General features: G+C 42.9%; 1 pseudogene; it reads left to right on the top strand.

Annotated features, from left to right (window-relative positions):
• On the top strand, positions 1-9672 carry LOC117525290 (annotated as a pseudogene).
• Positions 9673-10637: the final 965 nt, after the last annotated feature.

Here is a 10637-nt window from a genome sequence, read left to right as displayed (position 1 = left end):
ATGGCGTATCAGGCGGAGGAGGTGATGGCTTGTAACCCAACAGCTGTGAAGGCGGATTAAGGCTGCAGCAGGTCCTCAGACCCCGGCCATCTGGGATTTCCACATTGTACTAGGCTATAGTTCTGTCAAGGACTTTTTGTGTGCAACGGCATTACCACCTTAAACAAACCCAGGCACAGGAGTCTGTAGATCAACCCTGGAAGTAGATTTTCTATGCTGTCCACCATCCCATCTGGGAACTGACCAAGAGACCATCTTCCTCACCACAGAAGGATTACCCAAACATCAGAGTGAGATATGTCTGGTTTGAGCCACCTGTGCCTGATTCTCCTGGAGTTGTGTTAAAAATGAACGTTGTACAAATCAGTACCGGATCCACTGTGGCAGCCAAGGAGCTTATCGGTAAAGCTACTTGCTTGAGGTGAGCAGTTTCAAGGAAAACCTGTTTGCCCTTCATGCCACTGTTACTCAGCTTGGTCTAGATCTTCTCCACCACATCAGCAAGCACACTGGTGACAGAGTTATGGAAAACCTAAAACCTTCAGCAGATCAGACACTGTGAGGTGACCATCTGCTGTAGCCAACAAGATAAAACAAAAAGCACAACTCGAGATAGAAAAAACATGCAACTCTAGAAAAGTTGTGAACCATACATACATCATCCAGTGTTCACAATGATGTCACTTATTGTTTTATAGCTATTTTGTTATTCTCATATAAGTTCATTTTAAAGTTTCCAACTTTAGAGCAGAAATATGTTTACAGCCTGGTACAAAAAAGGTTTTGGTGTTTGTTGATAGTTTCTTCGCCATGACGACTGTACAGAGGTGCATTTTTTTCTCTAATGTCTTAGTTTAAGATAGTTTAAGGTGTAAGGTTGTGTAAATTTGTGGGCGTAGTTGCAGTGAGTGACAGCGGCTGAGCTCCGCCTCTCTGTTTTTGTCTACTGGCAGCGGCTGCTAGCTGTTGTGTTGTGGCTGTATTTTATTACAAACACCTGGAATAATCTTGCTTGTTGTGTGTCGAAACGTCCTAGGCTGATTCTTAGACTACGGGCACTTATGTTCTTTGATCATATTGTATGAAAAACAGAAAAAAGGGGAAATTTCACACTTTTATAGTTATCTTTACAACGAAAGTGTTTTAAGAAATTTGTTCTAGTACTCTATGATGACTTTTTCACCTTTTTTCAGCATCATTATATGCAAATATTGCCATTTTGTGCTTGTCCTACACCCAGACTTTTGATCTTCAATGATAAAAATGAATGGTAAAGAAACGTTTTTTCTAATGTTTTAAAATATCTCTGAATAAAATATCAGTAAAATAATCAAAACATAATTGAGGTATTCAATGTCATACAACTGTTGTGATTTTTTAAACAAAATGTAGTTGTCCCACACTACTGCCGTAATTTCCACCACAAAACTGTAATGTCCCTTTAAACAGTTTGTATGAAAGATTGTTTGGGTAGTTTCTATGGAGATAAACAGTGACATCAGAGCACATGTATATAGCAACAAATCACAACAAACAGTTGCCCAAAGGCGCTTTATATTGTAAGACAATGGTGTGGTGGAAATTACATTTACAAGGCCAATAGTGCCCGTAGTTAAAGAATCACCCCCTAACGGATCATCTGAAATGTCTCTGCTGTAATATTCACACTGAGGGAAACTTTTGTTGTAATTACTGTTGTATGCTAACAGTTAGTGTTTTTAGCAGCTGTTGGTAGCCTGATCTGTGAAGCCCCGTTAATGCAAATAAGCAGCTCATAACTTTTAATGTCCACAACAAAGTAAGTCATTATGACAACCACCACACAGTCCCCGAAAAAATGATTTAATAAACACCCGAACCCTGGTTAGCCTTAGCTTAGCTGTGTCAGCTTCAAAGAGAGGGGGTGGTCAGCCTTCTTTGGTCACACACCGGGCTCCACCCCTTTATGCATTAATGAGATCATAGTGAATCAGCATGGCTGCCGTCACCGCCAACTTGGCAACGCCCACATACGGGCTTTATATGGGCTGATGGGTCTCTGACCTCTGGGTGACGTCCCACAGGCTTTGTCCAGGATATATTAGTCAATGAATATCTATCTCATGGATTATAAAACATTCCACATGTGAAGATGGATGAACTCCTGCTTCTGAAATTGTCCATGATTTGAAGAAGTGTGTTGCACATGATGTCTGGATTTGGAATGAGGCTCAGATTCTGATCTGCAGGAACCTGCACTGGCTCCGCCCACAGCTGATTAGCTCAGCCAGGTGTCTGCTAGCTCCTGATTGGCTGAGCTCACCTGAACGAGCTAATTATCTGGAAACGGTGAAAAATCTCCAGGTTGGAGTCCAGGATGACAGCCGGGATCAGCTGCTGTAACATGATGTCTCATCTGGCTGGAAGGCTGAAAAAATGATTTTGTTTTGGTCTGAAATGGAAAAAAGAAAAAAAAAAAAGTCTATGTGAATAATATTTCCGGACATCTTGCGCAGTAGCGGAATTCCAATACGGTCCACGGTCCATGTCCTGTGCCGGAATATTCCACCTTTGCAGACGTCGGATCAATAACCTGCAGCTGCAGATGATTGATTTTTTTTGTTTGTTTGTTTTTAGTCTTATAATTATTATTTAAACTGCTGTCCGTCGGGTGTGTTGCTGCACTTTGCGGTGTTTCTGCGGCAGTATTTGTCCTTTTTGCCCGGTGAAGTGTTACTGCCTGTAGTTCGGTCTCCGTGCGCTGTCCCTCCACGGCTGTCGTGCACGGCGGTCCGCTCGGTGACGCGCCTGCCGGGTTCCGTTCGTGCTGTCGGTTCGGTTTGTGTCGGAGCTGCCGAGCACCCGGACCGAACCAGGACTGCTGGATTTAATCCCCACCTCGACGGCTTCCCTCCGGACTCACGGTAAGAGACGGTCCCGCTCAGGGCGGCCGTTTGACGCTTCTTTATCCGGATGCGGAGTTCGAGCGTTCGAACCCTCATTAAAGCCGAACAGTGGTTCTGTGAAGTTGATTTCAGTCTGCAGATCCACGGAGAGCAGAAAAAGCGTCATTATGTCCAAGACTTTCGAACCCTCGACATTAAACCGCAGAGATTTACTTCAAAAGTGGCTGCAAACGTTAAATGTGAGCACCCTTGTATGGCAGCACCCTGACATCGGGTGAATGTGAGCATTATTGTAACGCACTTGAGCGTCTGATACAGATGGAAAAGTGCTATATAAATGCAGTCCATTTACCATTTACATGTGCTACACTGAGTTCCGTTGTTTAACTTACCCCCAGGGAAGTGTTGTGATAAAACGTGAGTTCTACATACAGGAAAAAAAGGTGCGACTTGTACTCTGGAAAATACAGCACCTAGAAAGGAGAAGTAAAAAAAATAGTTTACTTCCTTTGTATTTGGTTTCAGTTCATTCTGTTACATAACTAAAATAATTTTGCTGACCCCTGTTACGTATTGTCCAAGTTGTGGTGTTTTGGTGGGTTATGATGTGAGGGTAGTCAGCACGTCACCTCGTCTGGTGGTCAGAGGGAAAGAATTTGGAGAACTGTGTGTTCCTGTCTGTGGTTCCAGGAGGAGGCACGGAGCCATTTTAACTGTCCTATCTTGGAAGGAATGGAACTTGAAAACCAGGGAGGAACTGGAACTGAACTGAACCACTGGGAGAAGAGGCTGCTGGAGGTAACCAAGCCACCTTCTGCTCGTTATTTTACAGCTGGAAGGGTTTCTGCTGTAATCCATGTTGGTTCGTCTCTTTCTCTCCAGAACGAGGCAATGACGGGCTCCCACACCCAGAATCGTGTCTTTTCCCCGGCTGACGCTGGCCATCATGGAGGACAGCGGCTGGTACCGAGCCAACTACAGCCTGGCTCAGAGGCTGGACTGGGGTCATGGCCTTGGCTGTGACTTTGTGATGAAAAGCTGCAAGTTCTGGATGGACAAGCAGAGAGAAAGGTCCGATTTACAGCTGTGTTTGTTTGCATCCCACTGATAGCACAGTGCCCGTCTGCAGTTTGAAAAACATCTCCTCTGGCACTTAGGGTCTGATTTTGGACACACAGTGTTCCCCAGGTTGGTGCTGTGTCAAAGGTTCAAAACTCAAATCAGGTTCTCAAATGTCAGAATGTCTGACTTGAGCTTTATTTTGGTTTCTGGTGCTTTTTATTTAAGAATTTGGTCCCGTTTCCAGTGTTACTGACAGCTGTGTGCGTCTAAACTGATCCTATGACCTGCGTGTTCTTGGCATCTGAGCCTCGACAGGTCACGGTGTTGGTGATATTTGTGGTTGCAGACGTCATGCCGTGATGCCGTACTGTGGCACCGTGCGAGCGTCTCCTCTCCAGCTGACCTGCAGGCAGGACCAGCTGGCTGTTGCCGTGTGCAACTTGCAGAAGTACCCACAGGAGCTGCCGCTGGAGTACCAGGGTACACGTGCAACAGTGCCCCCCAGCTGCAGGCTGTGAGCTCTGCACGTTTACAGACCTGCAAGTTTGTTTTTCTCCTGTTGAATTAATGTTTCTGTCCTTGAAACTATTTTTAGAAACTGTAAAGACAAAAGTGCAGAGACGTCCCCATTTGGAGGCTTGTAGCAAAATAGGTGGTGCCTGATGACATCATACATGACGGTCTGAGCGGCAACTGGCAGTACTCTCCTTTAGGAGGTGGTAGTGAGTTTGGACAGCTGTTTGTCTTGCAGCACCTCTGCTTGTTCCTGTTTGTGTCCATTTGTCTCTCTTTGTGTCTGTCTGGGCCCTCTTTGCAATTGGTCTCATCTGTCTTTTGTGTCTGTTCTGTGTGTACATCGGCCTGTCTTTTTTTGTTTTTGTCTCTTCATGTCTTTATGTCTGTTTGGCTCTGGTTTTTGTGTCCTTCTCTTTGTGTCTTTGTCTCTGTCTGTCTGTCTGTCTCTTGCTGAAACAGCGTTTTTGTTTTGAATAAACATCTTTAATAAGACAAGTGTTGCTATTTTTCGCTGACATGTGACACCAATTCAACCATTGCTGAAAGAAACTCAGACAACTGGAGAGACAACATGTCCAAACTCACTAGCACCTCCTAGTGGACAGTACACTGTGGCAAGCTGAGACTGCTTTGAAGTGGCACCATAAGCTTCAGTGTTAGGATTTTTCAAAATTGAGACTCACTTTGATTTAAATGTCTTCATGCTGGCTTTCACTTTAATTTCATGGTACAGAAACTTGAATAATTTTTTTGTTTTTTGTTTTTTTTTTGGCCGTCATTCGTCCTTGAAAGTCAACTTTAATTCGTAGTCATGTGCTTTTCCACTGAGGCCTTAGATTATAATTATGTATTGTGTTTTGTCATTGTGTGTCAGTATTTTGACCAGATCCGGACGTGGCGGATGATCAGCTGTCTGTACTTTGGTGGTGCTGTTGAGAGCGCGGACTACTGTCCGTTCAGTCAGGAGTTCAGCTGGCACCTGAGTGGAGAATATCAAGAAACTCTTACTGCAGAGTATCTGAGAACCAGCCCAGGTAACCCCGAGGACTCGCTGCACGCTTTACACATTGCAAACCGCAGCACGCCAGTCACAGTGCCAACATATGAAATGATGAAACATGTCAGTAATGATCTGCTTTTCTTATGGATGTTTGTCAGATTTAAATCAGCCACTGTGGAATTAAACAGAATAAAAACATTTTCTCACCACTGATTGCACTGAAGCTCCCTGAGGGGAAGCAGTAACTTTTTTGCGTTTTTATGTTTATTGTTATTTTTGTTTAATAGTTTGTTTTAATCTGGGTGACACGGTGGTTTAGTGGTTAGCAGTGTTTCCTCACAGCAACACGGCCATGGGATCGATTCCACTTGTGGCTTTTCTGTGTGGAGTTTGCATGTTCTCCACATGTTTGCATGGGTTCCCTCTGGGTGCTCCGGCTTCCTCCGACATTTAAAGACATGCAGGTTAGGTGGACTGGAAATGTTAATTTGTCCATAGGTGTGTGTGTGAGGGTGTGAATGTGTTTGTCTGTATGTGGCAGACTGGTGTCCTGTCCAGGGTGCACCTCACCCTCACGCCCTATGACTGCTGGGATAGGCTCCAGCCCCTGCGACCCTTAAATGGAGTAAGCGGGTATAGGAAATGGATGGATGGAATTTGTTTAACGTGTTGGTGTGTGGAGAATCCTCCTGTGTAAGTCGTACCTGATTCCAGATTCTCTGCACTTGACTTCAGACCAGTTTTTGTTGGTCTCTGGAACAGTCACTTTCTGCTGCTTCACAATAAAATGCACCAACACTGGTGCCTGACCACGCCTCGTTTCAAGACCAGCACCCTTGAGCACAGTTAGTTAAGCATGACTGACCATCATGCCAGTTGGTGTTTTGTCATTTCACATACTGCAGTGTGAAACAGCAGTATGGGGCATTTGCACCAAATCTTTGATATAGCTCTGGTTTGTTTTAGTCTTTTACTGACAAACATTGATACATTTTTTAACATGCTAATATGATGAGATCTTTCAGGACTATGACTCTCCGATCACCATAGCAGTTAAACTGCAGCTGTCAGCAGCTTTGCTCAAGTGGATTTTGCTCAGATACTCAACAAAACGAACAAACAACTCTAAGTTAAGAGAACAAAGACAAACAAGACTCTTCCAATGATTTTTGTATGCATTGCATATGGTGAGCGCCACATTGGATTTTGATTAACAGCAGTGGAACATAAAGGGCCCTATGTAAACGTGGATGCATTTGGTCTTTCAATATGTATTTTTTGACTGAATTAGAAAACGGTTATTTTGTGTGTTTTTCAGACTGGTGGAGGAAACTATGGGCGGAGCAGTACGGTGCAGATTCTGTGTGTTTTTGCTACCCGAAGTCCGCCTTTGTGATGGAGCAGTGCACCAGGAAGATGACCTACCCTGAACTGGGGCTCTGGCTGCTACAAGGTCCTCTATGTTTGTGAAGAAGGCAATGTTTAAACACAACAGATGCATGTGATCAGCCTGAGTGCCCCATCACGGTCGGGGAACAACTGATCCCTGGTCGTCATTGGGCATTCGATTTTTTGTTTTTTTTGTTTTTTTGTACAGGAAAGCATCATGCTGGGGGCTGGAGCCTATCCCAGCGGTCTCAGGGTGTGAGGTGTGGTTCGCCACATATAGACAAATGCACACACACCTACTGACAATTTAAAGTTTCCTAACCTGCATGTCTTTGGATGTGGGAGGAAGCTGGAGCACCCGGAGGGAACCCACACAAACATGGGGGAAGGTGCAAACTCCACATAGAAAGGCAACAGGTGGGAATTGATCTCATGAACTTCTTGCTGTGAGGCAACAGTGCTAACCACTAACCCACTGTGCTGCCCATACAAAGTTCAATACAAACAAAATGATAGAGATTTGGTGACATTTGGCAGAATGACAGATGTCCAGGTTTTGTTGCAATGCAAAATAACTACAGGGATTAAGTTCTCTGTGGCTACGACGGATTTCCGTCAGTTGGTGCTCCCTAAAGGCCATATATGAGATCAGTGCAGGGCCGATGAGAATTAAAAAAAAAAAAAAGGGTTGTGGAGTTCTTCTCAGACTGTTGATTATGATCTGCAGCTTCACCGATCAGCTGCTTCTGTTTGCTGTGGTTGACTGTGGCCTCATGTCGGCTTGAGAGCTTTAACTGATACCCTACATTGTGAATTTAACAGAGTTTTTTACCAGCACCGTGTCCAAGGAATCACAGTGCCCGTCCGGCCATAGAGGAGCTGCGCTATCTAATGGAATTAACTTTATGCATGGACAGGCTGTGCGTGCGCAGGCTGGCTGTGCACGCCCGCTGGATGTGTCCCTATTTGGCCACAGGAGGAGTTGCTCAAACCAGATCTATTGTATTTTTCTCTCTTATTTTTATTTTTCTGAGGATCACACAGCTGATCTGCTCTGTGTCAGTCTGATCCCATCAGAGCTCAGAAGCTAAGCAGTGTGACACCTGGTTAGCACTTGGATGGGAGACCGCTTCTCCAGGTAAAACTGGAGTTGTGTCAGGAAGGGCCTCCGGCGTAAAACTTGTGCCAATACCATGTGGATCTGGCTGTAGTCCGCTGTGGCAACCCTGAATGAAAAACGGGATCAGCCGCATGGACAACAACAACATTTTTCTGAGGATCGCAGTGACAGTCAGTTTAGGCATTTCCATGACTATAACAAAGTTCCTGTCTGCTTTGAGAACCTAATTTGGGACTGCGTCAAACATTTTAACAAAAAAAATTGAATTGAATCCAGAAAGCTGAGGACATGGGGTGAACTGTAATAAGATCGTGTGTTCTCATGATTCCTCACTCGATTCCAGTTACATTGGATCCAGTTTGAGAAGCAGAGGTTTTTGGCTTTAATGTGACTGTTTTGTCTCCGTGTTTGCGTGCTGCAGGTGTCGTGTTCGCATCAGGGCGTGACTGTGTACGTTCAGGATCACCCTTCCACTGCCTCCGTAAAGGGCAGCTGCTGAGTGTCAGCGTGCGGCTCAACGGCTGGGTCTACAACGGCATGCTCGTCTGCCCCGCCTGCACCGACTTCTGTGACGACTGTCCCCACCCACACCAGCTCCCGCCCATCAACACCACCAGGAGTAATCCCATTGGTCCGTCTCACGTCCAGATGAGTCAGTCTTACCAAAATATGGCTAAATCTACTCCTGTGGCTCTCTGGGACAGATTTTAGGGTGGACGGAGCACGTTTACTCTGTGGGGTTTCTACTGTGAAAAATAAAGCTTAAAACTCATTTTATTTCACTGGAGAACTTTCAGAGAACAACCCTACTAAATATATTTATATGTCCCACTTTCCTTTTTAGTAAACAGTAATGGTTTTATTCAGTTACTAAATCATATAATAGGTCAATTACTTGATTTCAAAATAATAATTGCAGGCTTATTGTGCCATTTGTTGGAAATTTAATAGTTTGTAACTTTGTTTTTGTATGTTTTTTTCCCCCCCTGCAGCTGTAAGTTGTGGTTGTCAGGTGAAATTCCATCCTTCCAGCAAATACATATTCATATCTTAAAACTCAAGAACCGTAAATCTCTCAAAATCAAAATGTTTATACATTAATAGTGAGGTGAAAGCTCTGCGTGCCAAAACAAAAACATGCATTTCTGACATAGATGACTGGCTTTTTATTTAAACAACTGAATTTTGGGTTTCAAGTAGGAAAAGTACCAGAAACCTTTTAAATGTTCACATTGCCCACTAGATGGCGACAAAAGTTGCTCAAATGTGCGGCAAGATCTCAACTTTTTAATTCATTAGAGGAGTTATCTTTTGGCAAAAAGAAGGTCTGACATTCAAAAACCAGCTTACAGTTGTGTCTCTGACCTGATGAGTAACTTTGTGGTAATTAAACCAAATGACATGTAAATCCTGAAAGTCATACAGAACTTAAAACCACTTTGTTTTTGCAGATCCGTGTTCCAGTTCTCCAGGACTCGCCATCACTTTGTGGCTGCTGTTGCTCAACCTGCTACCCGTATTGGCTGGACTGCTGCTCTGCCATTGCAGCTGATACACACACATACACACACCCACTTTGTCCTCAAACTCCAAGCATCTCAGTATCATTATTTATTATTTTGTCACATCATTCCTTCAAATGATAGAGAATTATCACCACTTTTGGAAATCAAAATGTCAGATAACAAAATAAAACTGTTTGGGGGCGACAGAAAAACCTCAACTTACTGAAATGACGTTATATATTTTTAATGTTGTATTTGAAATATGTAGGTTAAATGAAAAATGGCCTTTTTGAGGAAAAATCTGAATTAAAAACAACAAGAACAGATTATCAGTAGTTTTGAGAATGCGATATGTTAATACAGCAAACTTAAATTTTCACATGAATTATTAATTGATAAGAAAAAAATAAAGGGATAAGTCACTAATTTGAGAATCATATTTTACATGAAAAAGTGAGAATACGTTTTTAATATTACAAACATTGGGGGGGAAAATACCATTTAAAGAAAATAACCATATTAATAATCAGGTTTTTGAACAGAAGCTGAGATTCTGGTGCTGTATTTTTAATATGAGTGAAACCTGAGATCAAACCGAAACTTGATTTCTGGACCTCAGCTTAACAACAAAAGGTGTTCTGTCTCTAATAAGAAAAACAACCTTTTTAAAATTCTTGTAATATTACTTACGTTATTGAGTTTTTTCCTCTGAAATATTTGAAAATTGTAAAAATCTGACAGTTTCTATTTTTGATGGTGGCTTTATACTCTGTTGTAGTTCATAGTTAAACAGTTTTTTTTTTATTTGTCTGTCAGAAGCTGCTGAATCCGAACACTGTCAGGGATCTTGGCTTTTACAGTTTTTGGACCGTGAGAGCAGAGAAAACTGTTTATGAAAATTAAAAAAATGGGGGGGGAATCACCTGGATGTTCCTTGAATATACAGATAAGTCATGATGAACTTTTATCTGCAGATTGCTTTTTTTTATGTCATCACCTTTTTTTTTTTTCTTTTGACTGAAGGAGGACCGTTTGTATTTTCTTTTTCTTTTCTTTTTTTTCTTTTTTTTTTTTTTTGCTTGCTTGCTTGTGAAGGATCACGGATCACTTAAAGACATTTCCCAACCTGTCCAGGACTTCATTACCCATAAGTCTTTTCT

Source organism: Thalassophryne amazonica, chromosome 14, assembly GCF_902500255.1.
Source record: "Thalassophryne amazonica chromosome 14, fThaAma1.1, whole genome shotgun sequence".
Classification (NCBI taxonomy): domain Eukaryota; kingdom Metazoa; phylum Chordata; class Actinopteri; order Batrachoidiformes; family Batrachoididae; genus Thalassophryne; species Thalassophryne amazonica.
Note: the sequence above shows the minus strand (reverse complement) of the source record. Positions and strands in the feature narration are given on the sequence as shown.